This window comes from Hibiscus syriacus, unplaced genomic scaffold (assembly GCF_006381635.1).
Source record: "Hibiscus syriacus cultivar Baekdansim isolate YM2019G1 unplaced genomic scaffold, ASM638163v2 tig00116951_pilon, whole genome shotgun sequence".
In the NCBI taxonomy this organism is placed as follows: Eukaryota; Viridiplantae; Streptophyta; class Magnoliopsida; order Malvales; family Malvaceae; genus Hibiscus; species Hibiscus syriacus.
In genome coordinates, this window is record NW_024063482.1 from 5,050,010 (window position 1) to 5,073,181 (window position 23,172).

Here is a 23,172-nt window from a genome sequence, read left to right on the forward strand (position 1 = left end):
CAAGACAGGTCAGTTCTCCTTACCAATGTCAGATCAGAAAATGTATGTACTGTTTACAGAGTGTAGTTGGCATGTAGTCTAAAGATATAAATGGTATGAACCTGATATCTGTTGTAAACGTTTGAAATAATTTAAATGTTATCAAGTTTTTAAATTACTCACTATTTTATCGAATAATGTTGAAAAGTCATGTGATACTTCGGACTCGTATCCGGGTCGGGATTGAAAAATTTCTGATCTGATTGTGTAAGGAGTATGTTGTCTTGCTAATAGAATAAAGATAGTTTAATACAGTAGAAATCCGATCGTGATATTTCGAAGTAAGTGAAAGGTGATATTCCTGATTGTGATAGCTATTCACTTGCCCTGGCCAGGCAGGATGAAGAGCGGACACCTCAGGAAATGCCTAGTAAGATCAAAAGTTGATTTCAGAAAGCTGAAATCGTATCTGAATAATGATAGAAAGTTTTCATCGTTTAGAATCGGAAAAACGATATAGAGTTATTATGTGGATAAGATAGAATATGGTGAACAGGTGTCACCATAAGAATGTTAAAAAGATCTAAGGACGTGATGAGTACGTATAGAAGAACTCAAGGATAAGTGCATCAGACAAGTATATAGATGTATAAAGTCAGAGCTTATGATTTGAAACGAAGTGATAGTATTACGCATAAACAAGTATGTTTATGATAAGGGTTTGCAGTTAGATGAAAAGAGTTAGTATGGGCTAACTAGAGTATGTGATAAAATGTACTGGAATTATAAATTATAAGATATTGTCAGGATATGATAACCAGATCTGCAATGGATCTGGATACAGTTGCATATTTGGATCATAATAATGTGGTATACGTAAAGGAAAAGGAAGTAAGAATTTGTATATTTAAGTAAAGCTGAGGATTGATAAGAAGAGTTTGAGATGTGTATATCGATGATCAGATTATAGGACACAGGAAGTCAGAATGTTGAGTTTAAGCAAAGAATTTTAGGATGTGTGGAATAGAGGTGAAATTGATAAGTTGAGTAAGCGAATTTTAAGATAATTTCGATTTGAAAGGAGTTGTGTTTGGTTGATTAGGTTTGTACCCTAGATGAACATATGTTATTGACTAGCTGTCAGAGTAAAGGTGATAGAGTTATAAGATTGAAGGAAAAGATAAAGTTGAGTTAATTGATTATGATGTGAATTTGAATATGGTATATTCTGAGCAGATAACTATGAGGTAGAACTGAGATAAGTATTTGCATGGAACCTTCAGGAAGAAAATACAAGTATAAGAATGATAAAGAATGAAGTTATGTATAGGAAATGGTTATTAGAGTAATGAGGATGCAATGAAGATTGGTACATAATGAGTATAAGTGATACGACCAGAGTATGTGAACATGAAAGGAATATATGATTTATGTATAAGGAATAAGGAATAAGAAATGAAAGGGATTGATTTAAAGGATCAGATACGATAAATATGGAACAGAGGACAATTTTGATATAGAATAAGACAGTGTGCAAGGTGATGTGAAAATATTGTTTGACTCCTTAAAGTATATGTTTAATCACAATTGAGAGAGATTTAAAGTTGTTTTTGGTCAAATGATGACGAAATACAAGTTGGTATGGTTATAAAGTATTTAGAGAGTTATGAGAAATAGATGGATTTATGATAGTGATGAGATGAATGTTACTATCAATGGGATGAGTGACATTATATAGAATTTTAGAAAGGTCAAAGGAAAATTGCATAATTGAATGAGAGAAAACACGACAATGGATTGGTATTACTGGTTATTGTGTATATGATAAGTAACAGAAGATGAATGTATAAATGAAAAAGATAGTTGGAAAAATAAAGGATTGAAAGTAAGTTCTGATGATAACAAGGAAAGAATAAGTCAGGGAAGCAGCATGAGAACGTTAGAAGATATGTTCTTCTCAGGATTTGGAGTGAAAATTCGAGGACGAATTTTTTTAAAAGGAGGGGAGATTTGTAACATCCCAAATTATGGTTTTAGTGACCAAATTGTAAAGTTTCATAATTTGATGACTAAAATAGAAGAAAATAGTTCTATGATTATTGGATACATATGATGAAGGTTATTTGTAATTGTTAAAGGAAATAAAGGGTGAAATGGTCATTTGATCATTTAAGGAATTATATACACGTGGGAAATGGGAGAAACATCCAGAGTTCTCTTCTCCTTTCTTCTTCTTCATGCGTGGGAGAGCAAGGCAAAGGTGAGAGTTTTATTAGTTGATTATTATTTGAATTTAAGCTTGGTTTTGATCTTTAGTTGATGGATAAACATAAGGAAGCTTGGGTTACAGTAAAATCAAAGAATGGAGTTTGACTTGTCAATGGTTAAATTAAGAGATTTGGAGTGATAGAATTTGATTTTGAACATATAGAAAATTGATATGATTCTTGAATTACATATGGAAGATAGGATTTTGAGGTTTAAGATGAAATAAATGATATAGATTGGTTTAAGTATGTGTACTAGAGTTAAGAATGAAAAGGAGATGATATATGAAGTGTTGGGCTAAAAATGAAGTGATTTTCGAGCTAAAAATATGATTTCTGGGCAAGGGGAATCGGTACCCATTCAAGGGGAACTGATACCCCTTCAAACGATAGAATTCCAGAATGTCTTGAGGGAATCGATACCCCCATAGTAGGGAACCGATTCCCCTAAAGGAAAATGTGAATATTGGTTTAATAAGTTCGTTTAAGTTGCTAGTATCCAATTACAAGGTGTAGGTATCTAATGATTGCCTCAAAATGTACATGTATGTAGATTCTACGCATAAAGCAATTCCGGAACGTTTGGCAGTAAGATCGATCAAGGAAGATAACAGATCGATATTGACTAGTGAGGCCAGGTGAGTGCGTACTATTAGAATATACGTATTGTGTATGGAAATTTGACTTGCGACAAGTCTGTTTCCAATATGTTGAAATGATTGTATGATTATGTTTATATTACATGAATATGTTTAGTTGTATTACATGTTAGGTGGTATGAATTATATGATATGTGTTATATGGCAATGATTATGTATTATAGGAATTAGATGAGTTATATGAACCTGAGATATAAATTATAGGAGCATGAATTATGTAAAATAGCAATGATTTATATGATAACAAGAGAAAGGATATAAATTACATGAGTTAGATATATATATATATATATATAATATATAGGAATTGTATAACCAACTTATGAGATTAGATGAAAAGTGAGATAAGTTAAATAACATTGATTTATAGGGCAATATAAGAATGATATATAAATGAGGAGACATTGACAGAAGTGATTATATGAACATGTAAATAAGTTATATGGAGAGGATATATGAGTGGAAATGAACATATAATACATGAGTCATATGGTAAAGATTTATGAATCTATAGGAAAATGTTATGGGAACTATGTGATGATAAGTTATGAGAAAAATTTATATAGGTAACAAGCTATGTGATACTTGGTGTATGAGAATCATATGAGAATAAGATGACAATGAGTTACATGCCAGATGAACACAAGAGAAGTGTTATAAGCTACGTGACAGATGATTATGAAATCATACGAAAAGTGAAATGTACATGTGAATATGTGAAGTGATATGAATATAATGCCCATGTTATATGATACGAGAGCTATAGGTATAGTTGGCATGCCAAGAGTCAAGGGTTTACCTATGTCTTTCGAGACATATGGACAGTTTACCTAGGTTCTTCGGGACCTATGGACAGTTTACCGAGGATCTTTATAACCTCTGGACAGTTACCGAGGATCTTTATGACCTCTGGATAGTTACCGGGGTCTTTGTGACCTCTGGATAGGTCATTCGGGACATTTATATGAGCTGTGGTGACAGCATAGTGGTGCACAACCTCAATAGACTCACATATCTACAGTTCTCACAGGTGCACAGGGGCTAATAAGAGATAACATGGAATGTAATGTATAAGATATATGTGATGTATATACTTATGGGGATATGTCATGTGTTGCTTGAATTATAATGATGTTGATAAAGATAATAATATACATGGGCAATGCAATTGGAAGACAAACGAAAAGGGAAAGTAATACAAGAAGATATGTTGCGTGTGTGTATGACATGATTATATATATTGTTATCATGCAATAGATACATGCATATTGAAATGTCATGATTCAATGGTATGAATGCACGTTCATGAATTTATTGTTATATGTTTAATTATTGCCTCACTAAGTCAACGACTTAGCGTGTGATTGTTTCACACGTAGGTTTCGAGAAGAATAAAGAGTAATGCGGAGCAAGACAGGTCAGTTCTCCTTACCAAATGTCAGATCAAAAAATGTATGTACTGTTTACAGAGTGTAGTTGGCATGTAGTCTAAAGATATAAATGGTATGAACTCTGATATCTGTTGTAAACGTTTTGAAATAATTTAAATGTTATCAAAGTTTTTAAATTACTCACTATTTTATACGAATAAATGTTTGAAAAGTCAATGTGATACTTCGGACTCGTATCCGGGTCGGATACGGGTTGGGGGTGTTACAATATGTGTTCAAAGATTCTCAATACTTTAAGAATGAACACTCTTGACCTTCGTGAACAAAACCTGGAATGAACTATAAAGGGGAAAAATTGTTTAACTTTGAAATAAATAAATTTTTTAAAATAGAATAAATCATAAAATTTAAATTAATTATGGTTTTTTTTCACTAGTTTTAAAATTAAAAGGTCTCAAAATTTGATTTTAAAATTAAAAGAATCTTAAAATATAATTAAACTAGTAAATTTTAAAAAGGGTAAATAATTAATTATAATGATTTCAAAATCATTAATAGCCTAAAACTAATTAAACCATTACTCCATCTAGGTGTGTCTAACTTCGGAAACCCATCTTTCTTTTATTATGTTTTTACAATCTCTAGTGATAATTTCTTTTCGCATGTCTTCCGATCCTTCTTTCTGCAGAGCTTCGATTGGCCCATTTTGTGCCATCCTCAATAATCAAATTTCTCGCTCCCAACGATTTCACAAGAATCATTTCTTCCCTGATTCCCCAAATTTCTACCATGGCGCTCGTGGTTCGGCCTATATTAACCATGAAACCATGAATCCATTTTCCATTTTCATCCCTTATCAGCCCACCCGCTGCTGTCATGCCTATGTTTGTTTTACATGCCCCATCGGTATTTGGAATCCTCTCAGTGGTCTTCTCCACTTAACCCATTTGGGTTTGCAGGTAATTTTTCAATTTATGCTAATTTATTGCTTGTATATCTGTGGCGAATTTCTTGCTATATTGAAGAATTTGATTTGCATTGGGATTACTACCTTTGAATACTGATTCATTTATTTCTTTCCAAATTCCCCATATAATTGTAGTAAACTGTGTTCCCCAATTTATTCCCTCTCTATTTATTTTCCCATATTGACAATTCTACTTTAACCAATCCTCAAACTCTCTGGATGTAAAACTATCATCTTGAATTTTCGCTTCATTCTCATTCCACAACTCCCTTGCAACTCTGCAATTTCTTAAAATGTGTTCAATTTCAATTTCTCCCTGACAGCTCTTGCACTTGTCATCCTGGGTCATCTTCTTCTTTAAACTAACCCCGTTCGTATTTAGTTTGTTCAGTATACTAAGTCATATGAAAACTCTAATTCTTTCAGTTGTGTTTACTCTCCAAATCCAATCTAGATTCTGAACCTGTTGGTTTGAGAGATTTGATCTCGTGATTGCTTTGAAAGCAGATTTCACTGAGAACCTACCATCTTTAGCAAATCCCCAAAAGATTTTGTCCTCTTCATGTTCAGTTTTATTTCTGGAAAAGGGTATACTCCTAATTTGGTTGATTGTGTCTTCTGAAATCATACTCTTAAGCTCTTGTAACTTCATGCTTCGATCCCCATTGATGAACTTAGCTACTTTACTTTCAATGTATCTATCTCTGCCAGGACATTTAGCACTAAAAGGACTGTCATCCACTCACCAATCATACCAAAACTTTGTGTTTTCTCCTGATCTAATTTGGTGTTTGCAGCCTTTTCTTATAAATTCCTTTGTACTAATAATTCCTCTCCATGTTGAAGAACAATTAACTTTGTTGACTTACTTCTATAAACTTCGTGCATTTCAAGTATTTTTTCCTAAAAGTTTTGTACCAGAGGGCGACTTCTTTCCCCTCAAGCATTCTCTAACCCTTTTTTCCAATCAGTGCAAGATTCACATCCTTCCCTTTTCTTAAACCAATTCCTCGTACATTCTTCGTTCTACACACAATATCCCAATTTACTAAGTGATTGTGCTCGTAATCTATGCTCCCACTCCGTAAGAAATTTCTATTTAATTTGACCAGTTTGTTGCATGTTAACGTTGGGAGGATGTTGGCTTGCATTGTAAGCACAGGGATAGAAGTAGTCACGACATGGATAAGAGTTTTACGACCCGCCATCGATAGAACTTTACCCTTCCACCCAGCCATTTTTCTCAGAACTTTTTCTGCAAGGCGCGTAAGTGCTAGTTATTCTCCTCTTATGCAGAATCGGAACTCCAAGATACACCCCCAAATTTCCAGTTCTTGTAATTCCACTGAGTTGACTCAGCTGATCAACATTCTCGTTGTTTACGTTTTTTGATATAAATATTTTTAACTTTTGAAGATTTATTTCAAGCCCCGAAGCTTTGCTGAAAGTCTTTAAGCAATTCTTTACTTCAATGATTTGATCCCTTGTAACTTTGAAGAATAAAAGTAAGTCATCTGCAAAAAATAGATGACTAATATTAGTACCCCTCTAGACAATTTAATAGGTTTCCATTGTTTCCTTTCTATTTTTTATAATATTATATGTGATAAACGTTCCATAATGAGAATGGATCTCCCTGTCTGAGTCATTGTTCCGGTTTGAAGCTCTTTGTTCTCTCTCCATTCCACAATGGTTCAATGGTACTGTTTTTGATGCAGAACATAATTAGACAATCATATTCTCGGGCAAATTGAAATCTATTAAAAGTCACCTTTAGGAATTGCCTATTTAGGCTTACTGTAGATCAATCTTCATTATCACGACGCCCTTCCTTCCTTGTGAGTTTGAAAATGTTTAAACTGCTTCCTGCACAACGAAAATATTATCAGAGGCATTTCTTCCTGGTAAGAAATTGTTTTGATAAGGCTTACCCTTCCACCCGACCATTTTTCTCACAACTTTTTCTACAAGAGGCGCATAAGTGCTGGTGGTTCTCGTCTTATGCAGAATCGGAACTCCAAGATACACCCCCAAATTTCCAGTTCTTGTAATTCCTCTGAGTTGACACAACTGATCAGCATTCTCGTTGTTTACGTTTGTTGATATAAACATTTTTAACTTTTGAAGATTTATTTCAAGCCCCAAAACTTTGCTGAAAGTCTTTAATCAATTCTTTACTTCAATGATTTGATCCCTTGTAGCTTCGAAGAATAAAAGTAAGTCATCTGCAAAAAATAGTTGACTAATATTAGTACCCCTCTAGACAATTTAATAGGTTTCCATTGTTTCATTTCTATTTTTTCTAATATTATATGTGATAAACGCTGTGTTTTAAAAAGCGCGCTTGAGGTGCTTTGAGGCTTTAGGTGAGGCGTTTAGAAGAAAGCCTCCGACTACCAATACAGTCGCCAGTACATGAGGCGGCGATTCAACCGTCGAAGGCGGCGAGAGGCGACGCTTTTAGCGATTCACGTACAATGACCCATTTCAGATTGGGCTTTAGATTTTCTGAACATGTTTGGCTCGAACGTAAGGGTTGTTCCTAGGAGGAAGCTTGTGAATGACGTGGTAAGGAGGCTCTTCCATCTGTTTTTTCTCTTCTATTTCTCCTGAGGAAACAGAGAAATGGAAGATTTCGGTGATGTTTAAAGGAGTTTAGTTTTTTCTCTCTTCTTTCAATGGCAGAAGTGGAGAGAGACGAATGAGATTTTAAATAAATGAGATGGTATGGGGGTAGAAGAGATGAACTTGGACGCGTTATTCGCCAGATTCATTTTGTTTTAGGACTTGATTTGGGTTAGTCCATGCTGCGGGCTTTCTTTTAATATTTATTCAATTTCAAAGATTTTGCTAAATATCATAGTTATACAATAACTTTTAGGGTAAACTCATATTTAGTCACTCATATATTCCTGCAATTCCTTTTTAGTCGCTCAACTATTTGTTTTCTTTCAAAATCATATCTAACATTAGGGTGAGCAAAAACTTGACTCGAGTCAAAAAATTATTTTTTGAATCTACTTGAATTGACTTCGAGTTGTAATTTCAAAACCACGACTTAAAAAAATTTCAAGTTCAAATGGAGTTATAAAATATAATATGAAAACCTCGAATGGTAGTTCAAATTTTTTAGTAATTAGTGGATTGATTTTCAAGTATGAGTCGAGTCCCTCGACTCTGTATGATATATGTATATCACATATAAAAAATATGAAGAAATATATATGTATTGTAAATGAGTATAAAAAAACCATTTAAATTGGAATCATATAATATCATATTATTATGAATATTTACAATTAAATTTAAATAGAAACTCAAAAACTCGATTCGATTCGATAAAAATTTAAGTTAAGTTCGAGTTAAAAAATAGGACTCATCAACTTGAATAACTTAAATTTGTTTTTCTTAACTCGACTCGATCGAACGTGTAGCCCTATCTAATGATACTTTTGACTTTTCGACAGAGGATTCTTCAACCAAAGCACCCACCACTCCAAACATCACCAAAGCATAGCTAACCAGTAGCCATCAAAACCACCTCTGTAATATGTCTCATAAAAGTAGCAGCCAATTACGGAATCATCACACTAACGATGTGATACAATATGACATTTTAGGCATTTTGATTATTGATGATGTTTTTTATTTGTCTTTTTGAGATACAATATGACATATGCTACTTGGTGTTTTTGCTTATTAAGTTGTTTTGTGTTTGAGGTATGGTTATAAAATATTTACAAATGTTTTGTAAAATTAAGCGCTCGCGTACGTGAATCCCTCGCCTCAAAGCGCCTCAAAAATTGAGGCTCTCGGGTAGGTAATCGCCTTGGAGCACCTCGCGCCTTTTAAAACACTGGATAAACGTTCCATAATGAGAATGGATCTCCCTGTCTGAGTCTTTGTTCCGGTTTGAAGCTCTTTGTTCTCTCTCCGTTCCACAATGGTTCAATGGTATTGTTTTTGATGCAGAACATAATTAGACTATCATCTTCTCATGCAAATTGAAATCTATTAAAGTCTACTTTAGGAATTGCCAGTTTAGGCTTGCTGTAGGTCAATCTTCATTATTATGGCGCCTTTCCTTCCTTGTAAGTTTGAAAATGTTTAGACTGCTTCCTGCACAACGAAAATATTATCAGAGGCATTTCTTCCTGGTTAGAAATTGTTTTGATAAGGCTTACCCTTCCACCCAACCATTTTTCTCACAAATTTTTCTACAAGAGGCGCATAAGTGCTGGTGATTCTCGTCTTATGCAGAATCGGAACTCCAAGATACACCCCCAAATTTCCAGTTCTTGTAATTTCACTGAGTTGACTCAGCTGATCAGCATTTTTGTTGTTTACGTTTGTTGATATAAACATTTTTAACTTTTGAAGATTTATTTCAAGCCCTAAAACTTTGCTGAAAGTCTTTAAGCAATTCTTTACTTCAATGATTTGATCCCTTGTAGCTTCGAAGAATAAAAGTAAGTCATCTGCAAAAAATAGATGACTAATATTAGTACCCCTCTAGACAATTTAATAGGTTTCCATTGTTTCCTTTCTATTTTTTCTAATATTATATGTAATAAACGTTCCATAATGAGAATGGATCTCCCTGTTTGAGTCTTTGTTCCGGTTTGAAGCTCTTTGTTCTCTCTCCGTTCCACAATGGTTCAATGGTACTATTTTTGATGCAGAACATAATTAGACAATCATCTTCTTGGGCAAATTTAAATCTATTAAAGTCTCATTTAGGAATTGCCAGTTTAGGCTTACTGTAGGTCAATCTTCATCATCACGGCGCCTTTCCCTCCTTGTAAGTTTGAAAATATTTAGACTGCTTCCTGCACAACGAAAATACTATCAGAGGCATTTCTTCCTGGTAAGAAATTGTTTTGATAAGGCTTACCCTTCCACCCGACCATTTTTCTCACAACTTTTTCTACAAAGGCACATAAGTGCTGGTTATTCTCCTCTTATGCAGAATCGAAACTCCAAGATACACCCCAAATTTACAGTTCTTGTAATTCTACTGAGTTTACTCAGCCGATCAGCATTCTCGTTGTTTACGTTTGTTGATATAAACATTTTTAACTTTTGAAGATTTATTTCAAGCCCCGAAGCTTTGCTGAAAGTCTTTAAGCAATTCTTTACTTCAATGATTTGATCCCTTGTAGCTTCGAAGAATAAAAGTAAGTCATCTGCAAAAAATAGATGACTAATATTAGTATCCCTCTAGATAATTTAATAGGTTTCCATTGTTTCCTTTCTATTTTTTCTAATATTATATGTTATAATCGTTCCATAATGAGAATGGATCTCCCTATTTGAGTCTTTGTTCCCGTTTGAAGCTCTTTGTTCTCTCTCCGTTCCACAATGGTTCAATGGAACTGTTTTTGATGCAGAACATAATTAGACAAGCATCTTCTCGGGCAAATTGAAATCTATTAGTGTCCTTTAGGAATTGCCAGTTTAGGCTTACTGTAGGTCAATCTTCATTATCACGGCGTCTTTCCTTCCAGTTTAGGCTTACTGTAGGTCAATCTTCATTATCACGGCGTCTTTCCTTCCTTGTAAGTTTGAAAATGTGTAGTCTGCTTCCTGCACAACGAAAATATTATCAGAGGTATTTCTTCCTGGTAAGAAATTGTTTTGATAAGGCCCAACTAGTCTTTAAAGAAGAAGTATAAGCCTTTGAACCAAATCTTTAGCCAAAATTTTGTAAGAAGTATTAAAAAGTCTAATTGGCTGAACATATGTAAGCTGTTCGCATCTTCTCTTTTGGGAATGAGAACCTTATAGATGTTCAGAATAACCCTCATATTTGATTGTAAGAAAATCTTGATACTTTACCTTTGATAAGGAATAACCTTTTGTAGATTAAAATATTGGTGTCATATGAATCATTTGTGATGAAGTTGCAAATATTAATTCATTTTAATCAACATGCAGTAAGTAACAATAATAAAAGCAAAAGTTGATGAGCACATAGACAAGTTGTAGTAAAATGCTTTAAAAATAACAAAAGTATTCTCCTTAATTTTAATAGACATGTTTCAAAAACTCAATATGAATCTATATCTAAAATAGGTAGTCAAGATATCTAGATAATTAAACTTTACATTGAAAAAGAGTAAGCTTCATCATGTAAATAGTTACTACTGTTATTTTTATCGATAAAATATACAAGTATCATACAATTTACATTTATCTTATTAAAGAGTAACTATCACATGTAAATAGTTAATCTTATTTTTTGTAGGAAAAATATAGGTATCGTAGAAAGCATATGAGCTGAAGTTACAAAAGTTATTCGATTTTAAACGTCTTGTCGAGTATTAATAATAGAATAAAAAACTCATAATGCATATTGATTTTGCAGGACAGTTTTCCTTTACCTCAAAACAGTAATAGAATAACCCTCATCAAATAAAAAGTTACATATCATATAGGTTTCATGGAAGGCATGCAAACATAAGTTGAAAAAACTTATTTGATTTACAAACAACTTGTCAAATATTAGTAAGAGGAAATACTCATGAAGCATGGAGACAAGCTGTAACAAAATGTTTCAAAAATCACAATAACATTCTACTCAATTTCAAGAGCCTATAATGTTAAAAACCTTTCAAAGACATATGGGTTGTAAGGAAATTTAAGATAATTTACCTTGACTTTGTTATAAAGTAACCCTTATTATGTAAATAGTTACTTGCAAATATTAACTCATTTGGGCTGAAGTTACAAATACTAATTCATTTTTAAGCAACTTGCAAGAAATAATAAATATTACTAATGGAAGAAAAACTAACGAGTACAGCTATAGCAAAAATGCTTCAAAAAGCTCAAAAATATTAACCTTGATTTCAAGAGCTCCTAATACTAAAGACTGTGTTCCAGAAACTCAACATGAATCTATATCTAAAAATGAGTTGTTTATCTAGATAACCCCTAATACTGAAGAATGTATTCAAGAGACTCAACATGAATCTATATCTAAAAATAAGTTGTTTAGCTAGATAATTTACCTTTATATCGAAAAAGGGTAACCCTAATCATGTAAATATTTACTCATATTGCTTTTGCCGATAAAATGTATAGGTATCATACAAATTACATTTTCCTCGATAAACAATAACCGTCATTCTATTACCAAATGAAACAATTGACTAATAATTATAAGCTTCTTTTAACGAGGCCCCTAACAATGTGTGTATCTTCTTACATTAATAAAACTCTTACTTTTCAAGAAAAAACTATCATCTTCTTGAGTTCTGAGAACAAAGAACATCAACTATAAGAAATGTACAAGATAAATCAAGAAAACATGGAAATTACTCTTCTCCGACACAAATGTATGAATTATGGTAGGCACTGCCAGCAGAAGGGCAACGACTCGCAAGCTCGGCAAAAAACGGAGAATGCGGCATCAATTTCAGCAATTAGAAAGGAAAAGGTGAGAGCTGACCATGTATGCTCTCTAGCAACTGTTCCAACAAGAATGTAAACTCCATCTCCAATTGTTGATCCAACACCTAATCACATTCCACCAAAATTCAGAATAAGCTATCTATTTAGCTACCCAAAAAAGGCCATAAACACGAACCAACATATGTCACCCTCCATAAAATCAAACCAACTATAACTCAAAAAGAAGAATAACCAAATGCATAAAAAATATCCATAAGGGGGAATAAGCAATAAAGATAAGTAATTTACAATCATTCAACTCCAATTCTCAAAAACAGCAGTAAAATCAATATGTAACACTAAAATAGACAAAACAAATTCCTCAAAAATTGCTAAAATTTATAGAAATAATCATATATATATTGGTATAAGATCAAAAAAGAGGGAACACAAAACGAAGAACAAAATTTCTCTCTAAGCAACAAAACAAAATTTAAACCAAGCGTTAGAAACAGAAGGAAAAGAACACAAATCCAGGATCGAATCCCCAAATAATGCAAAAAACATGAAACCAAACGTAAATCCAATATCAAATTTCCCTCGAGGAGAAAAATACAAACCGAGGGCTTTTTTAATTGATCTTTCAAATACTTTGAGGTCTTTTTTAATTGTTTTTTTAAATACTTGGAGGGCTTTTTTAACCCTAAATCCAGTTTAATTATATGAATATTTTAATTATAAATCTATTAAAAATTTAAAAGTATATAGTGTTCTAATAAATATATTATATATATATAAAAAATTATCTTAGTATGTTATATATGGACTAAGTTGAGCCGAATTTATGTACATCTTAATCTATTTTTTATGGGTGCTATGTAGGGGACCATACAATCAAGTTGTAGCATGATAATTGAATTCGTCTCAAATGCATATGAACTTTTTGCAGACCTTTTAATGTTGGAAAAATGGGAGAAAAAATGAATTTTAAATATTTTACTATAATAAAGAGCAAATATATTGACAGTTATATCAAATTAATTTTTTATTTTTTTCATATTTTATTAGATCATAAATTCTATCTTCTTTTCTTAAAAACTGAGATCACAGCTTTCTGCTCAATTTTAAATTTAGATAAATTAGTTTTTCTTAAAATAACTTTTTAAAATGTTTACATAAAAGTATTAAAAGACATATGAAATTTAAATATAAAATTAATTCATATTTTAACTTCGAATGTTGTTGTTCTCACTTATATTCGAATATCAAATATAAGTATATATATTTACTACGATTATGTTTATGTTTTTTCATATATTCTAAAAATTCGTGAAGAATCATATCTATATTATAAAAACAAATAATTTTTTTTATGTTAAACGATAAATTTTAAGAAAACGAAAATATATTTTTAATCGAAAATATAAAAAAATTAAAATTTGTAAGAGCGAACTATTGTTCTTCCCCCCCCCCCCTCTCTCTCTTTCTTCTCGGTGCATCGCTATAAACAAAGACATGAGTATATGGAGCAGACACTTTTGTTATGAAATGTACAAATGTCCTATTTTGATTTTTTTCCATATATTTAAGGATTAATATAAAAATAAGTATTTAAATTTTATCTTGAAAAATATTTTAGTGTCTAAAGAAATTTTTGCTAAAAATAAGTGTTTAACGTTTTTTTCGAAGTACTTTTAGGTGGTTGGATCGTAACCCGATTAAATCCTAGTTGACTTTTTGTCGTAAACTGCCACCGTTTACCGTGGAGAATAGTTTAAATGTTCTTCGAATTTTAAGCCACCGTTGTTGTTTTTTGTCGATTCCGATCAATCTCGACGCCACTAAGCTACACCGCTACTACCATTCAAACCACCATCCAATTCTGATCAAAGTCCAAGTGTTCGACGACGGTTAGCAATGGGTTAAAATGAGATATTTTAATTTTTTTTAGAGTTTTTTTATAATTTCATTAAAAATTTAAGTTTTTTTATAAATAAATTAAGTTTTTTATTTTTATTTTTTAAAAATAATATTTTTATTATTAAAAATTTTAAAAATACTATGATAGTCATTAAAAGTGTAACCGAGAAAAAGTTAAACACCTATTTTTAGCGAAAAAAATTTTAGGCACTAAAATATTTTTCAAAACAAAATTTAAGTATTTATTTTTGTATTAAACCTATATTTAGAGGACCTATTCTCGTTTACTTGTTTGAATGCGTATTTAATATTAAATACAAACATTTTAAGAGAAATGACAAGTCGAAACAACAAAGATGATAGTCATACACATCATTATACCTGGTACAACTTGTATTTGTCTTACCATGAACACAAAGACAACAGTCTACGGAGGTCGGACATGTCTATCGATGTAATGTCCGAATGTCGCACCTGTATTATTCGTCCATATTCGTATTCGTGTTCATACTTCCTAGGGAGAAGATGAGCAGCAACCCGAAGCCACTGAGATCAGAGGCTAACCAAAAAAAACTAGCCTCTTTCATCACCAACCCAATTATTCTTCTCCTTAGGACCAGTAGGGCCATCCTCTCCAGAAAGTTCAACCGGAAGCTTATCGTAAATGTTCTTTACCGAAGATTGAAGCATCACCGGTAATACATGAACAATTTTATCCAATTCAATTCTCGAATCATAGACTATCCTTGGACCCCATTTTCGCATAAAATGCAACCAACCAGGCTCTGCTACATACAAGTTCATATTGAGTACTTGAATCTACGTACAAGTTACCACTAGCGCAATCGTTTTGAATCCCGATTCCTAGTGTTGCAGAACCTTGAATGTAAGTCCCCGGGAGAGGAAAGCTCGCGTGTCCGTTTTTTCGACGAGTAGACGATCGCTTTATTTCCTTGTATGTACTCCAAATCATATGCATTCACCCATGTACCACAACCGTGCTGAGAGAAGTATATGCTCCAGAGCTCTCCACGAAGTTGCATATACAGAGCGTAACATGCTCCCAATCACTTACATGCTGTCCGATCGTGTTAAGTGCGATGTTCACGACGCCGATTTTAAGAGTCGCTGATCCGTTGAAGGGGCAGAAAATCCACATTGCAATATCAGTGAAAGTCCCACCAAGTGCTGGCTTCACATGTACATAAATTTTAGCACTTGCCAAATTTCCTAGCTTGATAGTTTTTCTCCTATCACCACTCGGCAAATCGATCCAAAATTGCCCATCGTTGCAGCCACCACGAGGTAGATTCGAGCCATCGACATTGATTGGTTCACCTGTTGAGTCTCCTTTTCTGAAAATGCTCCATTTTTGAAAAACCACGAAACAGAAGACTGTAAGTAAATCTCATCGGGATGAAAGAAAACCGTAGGTCCATAGTGGTTTATCAGTGCATGAATTTGATCCTAGTTTGGCATTCCATGGAGTGAATGATCTAAATTCTTCAAGCATGAAATAGACGATTCTCGTGCCGGCATCGAATCGCAAGAAAAAGTCCCTACGGAAACATCCTTCCCCTGCATCCCTCGATGAGACGGTCTCATGCTCCAAACTCTAAATGAAAATTCCAAATGCATAACTTGATAATTTTCACATCTATCCGTCAGATCAGCTCGAACACATCTCACTTTGTTTAGTTTCGGTTTTTTAGAAGAATTCGTGACCAAATGACCAACAGAGTTATAGCCCTCAAGAGATTGCGGCAACCAGAAGAAACCGCAACCTTCAAGACTTCTCTCACTACTATCATTTGATTTCCACACTAGCGTATAATCAAGAGGAACTCTAAGGGCCGGTGAGGTAGCACGGGTCGAGAAATCGTCAGCGTTCAATTCAGAAGGCGTTTCTCAAGCAACAAGGACAAAACTTTTTAAAAGCTGGTCATTAGATTTACAATAGTGACCAAGGCAATAAAATCCATCAGGTATTCCAACAGGTTTATAAAACGAGACACCTTTTTTTGTGTCCTCCAAGTTACTTCTCCAGATGATCTTCGATCTCGAGATTTTAATGACTTCGAGTTCTCCTAGATTTATTATTCCAAAAGCAAATCCTTCACCTGAAAATGGAGGCAGTCAATAAAAACATTTACAAAATAATGCTTTTTTAAGTATTTTGTCCAACACTCACATCCGAGTACAAGTAATATAGATTTGAACATTTTTTCGAGTAGGTTTTCATATTCGTGTCGGATGCTATATCTCGTAATTTATACATATAATTCGATATAGACTTGATCATGAATCACCCGTCGATCAGAAAATGATTAGTGTATATATATATATATATATATGATGCAATCAACCAAAAGGAAGAAAACCCATGAACGAAATAACCAATGAGAGGGAAACCCAGAATTCAAAATGCAGAAATTGCTTTGGAAATGAGAACTGCAAGTATCTGGAGGCCATTGAGGACGAGGTGCTGGAAGAGAGAAGGTTTCGGGCTCTGAAGGCGGCAATGGATCCATTTTCTTCCTGTAAAAACATTCGCACCCGAACATTTCTCTCTTGATCTGAACAAGCTCTGCAAAACTGGGAATTCAGATGCTAATTTGCTGCTGATATCCAAACCCGTTGGCATTATTTTGATAAATCCAAAAGTCTATGGAAAGAATTTCAGGGGTCCCTTTATTTTTATAATACGCAGGGACGCATGCAATTAACTTTTTTATTATTTACATTGTTTTGGAAAATAAAATATATCAGTTAGAATCCGAACATGCGTCGTGTTCATGTTTTTTGTGTAACCCCATACCGATGCGGGTAACCCGATCCGGGAAGTCACATTAGGGCCACCGGAGTGACTAGGGCCACCGGAGCAACCCACTGTAAAAATAGCAGAAAATTTAAATTTTTTTATTGAAACGTGTAACTTATAAAATCAGTTGTCACTATTTAAAAATAAAACAGATTTTCACACTCGTATATAAATCAAAATACAATTATATGCCCCCTAATCACATGTACCATACTCTGCAACAACGCCGGAAGAACTCCCTTACTGAAGTCGATAGATGCACTGGTACAATTCTTTTTAACCTGAAAATGTAAGTAATAGAGTTAGCTTTGGAAAGCTCAGTAATACAGAACTACCAGATGATGCTGAAGAACGTGCAGATACAGATAAATATATATTTCCTTATTGTTTCCGAACATTTACAGATTTTTATGATGAGCAGAGATCCTACTGATATTTCAGGTGGTAACGGACAATGAGCTTTCAGTTCAGAGAAATATTTTGGATGACTGAGTTCAGGAGATCAGAATAGGTTATCTAGTGTGTTCCCGTAAAACTAGTGAAAAGATATATATCTTTTAAAACAGTAGCAGTTTAAAACATATTTACCCTGTGCACAAAGCAGAGGAGCATACAAAAATGATAAGGTCTTATACTTGCACATAGTAAGAGTCTGGGGAAACTGTAAGGCTTACCCTTGCACACAGCAAAGGAACCTGGGGGGAACTGTAAGGTTTACCCTTGTACACAGCAAAGGGACTTGGGGGAATTGTAAGGCTTACCCTTGCACACAGCAAAGGGACATGGGGGAATTGTAAGGTTTACCCTTGCACACAGCAAAGGGACATGGGGGAACTGTAAGGCTTACCCTTGCACACAGTAAAAGGACCTGGGGAAACTGTAAGGCTTACCCTTGCACACAACAAAGGGACCTGGGGAAACTGTAACGGTAATTAATCCATATTTAGAAATCATGTACAAAAATACTGTAACCAGAAACCATATCAAAATATGTGGTAAATCAGATATCAAAATAAACTATATTCAGAACATCGGGTATTGTCTCATAAAAATATTCAGTATGTGATTTATCAAGATCATATTTTCCAATAAAAATAAGAAACCCGATAACATATTTCAAGTAAGCATAGTTCATAAAACCAGTAGATTCCATGATGTCATAAATCAAGAATAATTCATATTTTTCGATAAAACCAGTAATCGGAAAACATATAACATGTTGTCATGGTTCATAAACCAGTAAATCAATAGTTTCGGTGAAACTCATTTAAAAAAAACATATAAAATCGTCATGTGGTACATGTGGAACACACTAGGATATCCAAGTATTTCTCAGAGACACTTAGTAGTTATCAGAATGAATAACATGAAACTGATGTAATTTGATCAGATTCTAAAAATGAGGTCCTATTGAAGGGAATCGATTGCTAACCAATCTAATTCGACATTTAAGGTTGATACTTTAGAATTCCGATATGATTCATCTGCATCAGGAAAGTGTTCAGAAATCTTTATACAAAATATGTCGTTTGATCTGATTATCGAACAATTCTTAGATGGATAGTTCCTAGAACTAATGCTTATCGATTGGTCAATTCATTGTTCTTCCAAGATATTTACTCTTTAATACCATAATTTCTAGTCCATATATAATCTTCGGAATCATCGCTAAATAAATCTTTCAATGTCTTTATTTCATGTTCACGCTTTCACTATATCATGAAATGCTGACGTGCTTGATTTGTAATTCATGATCCATAGAACGTTACATCATGTATGTTCATTAACATTTCCAGATTCATCCAAATCACTTATTTAATTCTCATTCATTGAGGTTACTTAATTTATTTAACATTCAAGTCTATTCCAGTTACTTCAGGATTTTTTTAGAGTAATTCAAATGTTCCTGAATTTCAGATACATGTTGTACTTCAGTTCCACTCAATTTGGTTTTCGTGGTTGATTTGTCGAAACAAACATCCAATTCTTAGTACTGAATGCGATCTAGAGTTAAGCTGAGCTGAATACTTCCAAAATTTATCATCGAGCCAAACTTGAGAAGACGAACACATGTTGCAGTAATATCTATGCCATTCAGGTATTGACATAGCTTTAAGGTTGATCTACTCACTTAAATTATTTTCCATTACCTTTAAAGGTAGTCCAATACCTATGCTTTCTTGGATTCTTTAATTAATCCAAGGCATTTACTTAATTTAGACCATAAGGTTATTTTGGTGTTCAGTTTTATTTCATTCATTTCAGAGTTCGAGGATATCCAATCATTCCTGAGCTTAGTGATATTCTTGAGTCATTTCCATTACAGGGGTATTTTGGTCATTTTACATATCTATGGTATTTCAATCTTTTCCTTCTATTTGGTCTTATTATTTAATTTAATCTTATCATTTACTTCAGTCCTTTCGAACAATTCTGACAGTAGAATACCCCCGATAAATTATTCTTTAGATATTTACTCATTACTCGAATATTTTCGGGTCAAGTGCCTTCTCAGATTTTACAAACGAAATATCATGAATTTTTCTGTACAAAGACAGTATTTTAACAATTAAATTCGTACTTAATTGAGTTAAGTACAAATCCTCAAAGTACTTTCTCATTCAGGGTTAACTCAGACTATTTTACCTCTTAAGGGCATTTTCGTAATTTCTTAACCAGATAATTTCAATATTAGCTCTTAACGAAAATATAATTATAATTTAGAGATCTTATGATCAATTGCTTTCCCGAACATTCTCTTATCTTGAAATGATTCCTTAATAAAATTCTAATATCTTGCAACCATCTAGGGTTTAAAAACCGGTTATCCGTATTTCGTAAGCAAAATCTAGCATTTCTTAAGCACATCTGTAGTTTTATCATATCAATATATCCCTTCAGAGTTATTAATCAACTTCCAGGGACAATTATTGACATCTTACAACTTAAGGGTATTTTCATAATTTTACCCTACCGGAGTATTATCATAATTTCCCATCCAAGTACCTTTAATATTTAACCTTTGATGAAATAAACTATAAGTTACAAATCCATGTTGATTTCTTTATCACTAAGCACAAAACTTGTAATTTAATTCTAACAATCCCTCAATTTCTTATAAAAATCATCTAAACCATAATCAATTACTGAACCCTTTTACCGTATTCAGATCGAGTGTAGAAACTAATTAACTACACAAATGAGACCAACATTATCTTAATCATGCATTTATCAATATTCACATGTTCCATAAAGCATAAAGAGATAGTAAAGTATTACCTCAATTTCCGTGCAATACTGATCGACCATAAAAAATTCCATTCGAACGCCTTTGATCTTGAATTCAACTTCCAATAATTCCTCAGATACATATCAACATAAATTATATCAGAAACAGAGCTTAATTGCGATAAACGGATCGAATCGGGTGATAAATCAATGAAAAATAGCTTACCGAGTTTGAATTTGGCAAAACAGACTTCGGATTCGGATTCAGGACGTCGAAAGCATAAAATATATCTTTTCGGAAATTTGGAATTTTTGGTCAAAATCAAAGTCAACGGGTTTGACTACCAAATATCGAGGCCTTCGGGTCCGAATTTCAAAAAACGAACTGCGGAATCGGATTTGGAACGTCGAAAAATGTCAGGATATGTATACTCGGTCAAAGTCAAAGGTCGTTTAATACCCGGTCAAAGCCTGTCAAAGTTTTGGCCAACAGTGGTCAATGGCGGTCAACGGTCAACGGGTCGGGTCGGGTTATGACCGGTCAAACCGGTCAAAACAAGAGCTAAACCGGTCAAACCGGCCATTTTTTTCTTCCCCACGCTCAGTGGCGTCGTGTGAACAGTGCTAAATTCCCGGAAAAATTCCTAAAAATTATTTTAAGCGATTTCTAGATACTTACAAAGCTCGGTTCACAATTTTGAATGGCGGAGAGCTCGATTTCAACGAATCAGAAACTTTGACCGCTTCACCTCCTCACGCGCCGCCGTCGACGGAGACCAAGGATGACACCGGCAGACTCGGAACGATGCAAGGAACACGATGGTGCAGGAGGTGTCGTAAACGGATGACCCGATCGTCGTGAATCGATGAAAAACCAACTAAAATTAAGTTATTACTGACGGTACTTCCGACTGAAATTAACGACGAACGGTGACGATTCACGATGAAAGGTTTGAGGGGTTTTGTTCCTTGGTTGACAACGAACACGATGGTGGTTTCGGCTCGTCGATCGGAGGTCGGACGACGAGTAGATCGGAGTTGAAAGTTGGGTCAACGGAAGAGAAAAACTGGAAAAATAAATTCTTCAGCACGAGAGAGGGTTATAAATTATCTCATAAAGGAAAATGGCTAAATTATGGGTTTAGCCACTAAATTTCCTATACTTCTTAAAAAGGTCTGCAAACTTTAAAATTTTACAATTTAATCCACACTTTCTTCCAAAAATACAAATTAAATTCACCACTTTATAATTTCTTAAATTTAGCCCTTAAATTGGGGTGTTACATTTTGTCTGTTCTTTTATAAAGAGGAGCTACAAACATCAGACACAAGGCGGAGAAAAAACACATGCAAAACTACGTTAGAGAGAACAAACATGCACGAAACAAAACACACAAGAGACGGTTCTTACAAAATGCTTGGAAGGAGAATAATCCAAAATTTTGCTAGATGCTTTGATGCAAACTTGATTGAGATTCCTGTTGAAATCGAGTCTCCAGATCTTCACTACTATCATGTACGGCATACTGATTTCTTCCACCTTCATAGTCCTAATCGTTCTGCTGGCTTCAATTCTGTGCAATAACAAGTCTAATAGAGCATTGATCATGTACAGCTAGCCTTCTTCACAACGCGAGAAGTAGATGCACTTGAAGAGCCGACTTGGGTGAGTTGACGTCTCATCAAGAATGTGAAGAGATGTACTAGAACATTTTTCTTGCGAGACTACTTTCAGATATTCTTTAAACAGTCATGACAAAGTTAATAATGTATATTTTATAAATCAATGCATGATACACACACATACACCTAGTGTGCTTGTATGAGCATCCTCTGACATTGAGTGATGCTATTTTTGTATACCCTGTTTGGGTATACGTGATCGGGAGCAATTATATCTTCATGTGTGGTTTGAGATGAAAACCGAGTATGAACTTATCTGTTTATATTTATTTTTTGCTGTATTAAGCGGCTTTATATTCTGTGAGCAGGATTATGGCCTTGACTTTGATGATCTTGATCATCCTGTTAAGCATTCCAGTGCAGATGCGGCAGTACGTTTTGCAGGGACATGAAACTTCTGCTATTTGTATACCCTGTTTGGGTATACGTGATCGGGAGCAATTATATCTTCATGTGTGGTTTGAGATGAAAACCGAGTATGAACTTATCTGTTTATATTTATTTTTTGCTGTATTAAGCGGCTTTATATTCTGTGAGCAGGATTATGGCCTTGACTTTGATGATCTTGATCATCCTGTTAAGCAATTCCAGTGCAGATGCGGCAGTACGTTTTGCAGGGACATGAAACGTTCAACTAGTAAGTAATTGTCATGTAAAATTTCTTCTCATGGTGAGATAATACGGTTATAAGAAATTTAAATGTTTGACATCGCCGTAAAAAAAGCATAACCCAAACTTCCCAAAATGCAATTTAAACAGGCTATTTAAACACATCCCAAGTCACTTAATTATTAGTTCGGTTACAAATGAGTCATTTTCTCTCTCTAAAAGTTACAATTTAGTCAGTTAAAATATTGTTACA

At 33.8% G+C, this 23,172-nt stretch overlaps 1 long non-coding RNA gene and 1 pseudogene across 1 annotated transcript; one reads left to right on the top strand and one right to left on the bottom strand.

Annotated features, from left to right (window-relative positions):
• Positions 1-15,151: 15,151 nt before the first annotated feature.
• On the bottom strand, positions 15,152-17,109 carry LOC120189052 (annotated as a pseudogene).
• Positions 17,110-22,104: 4,995 nt separating this feature from the next.
• On the top strand, positions 22,105-22,966 carry LOC120188880. The gene is made up of 3 exons (XR_005522452.1): positions 22,105-22,143; positions 22,243-22,293; positions 22,851-22,966. It is a non-coding gene; the product is annotated as an uncharacterized LOC120188880 (long non-coding RNA).
• Positions 22,967-23,172: the final 206 nt, after the last annotated feature.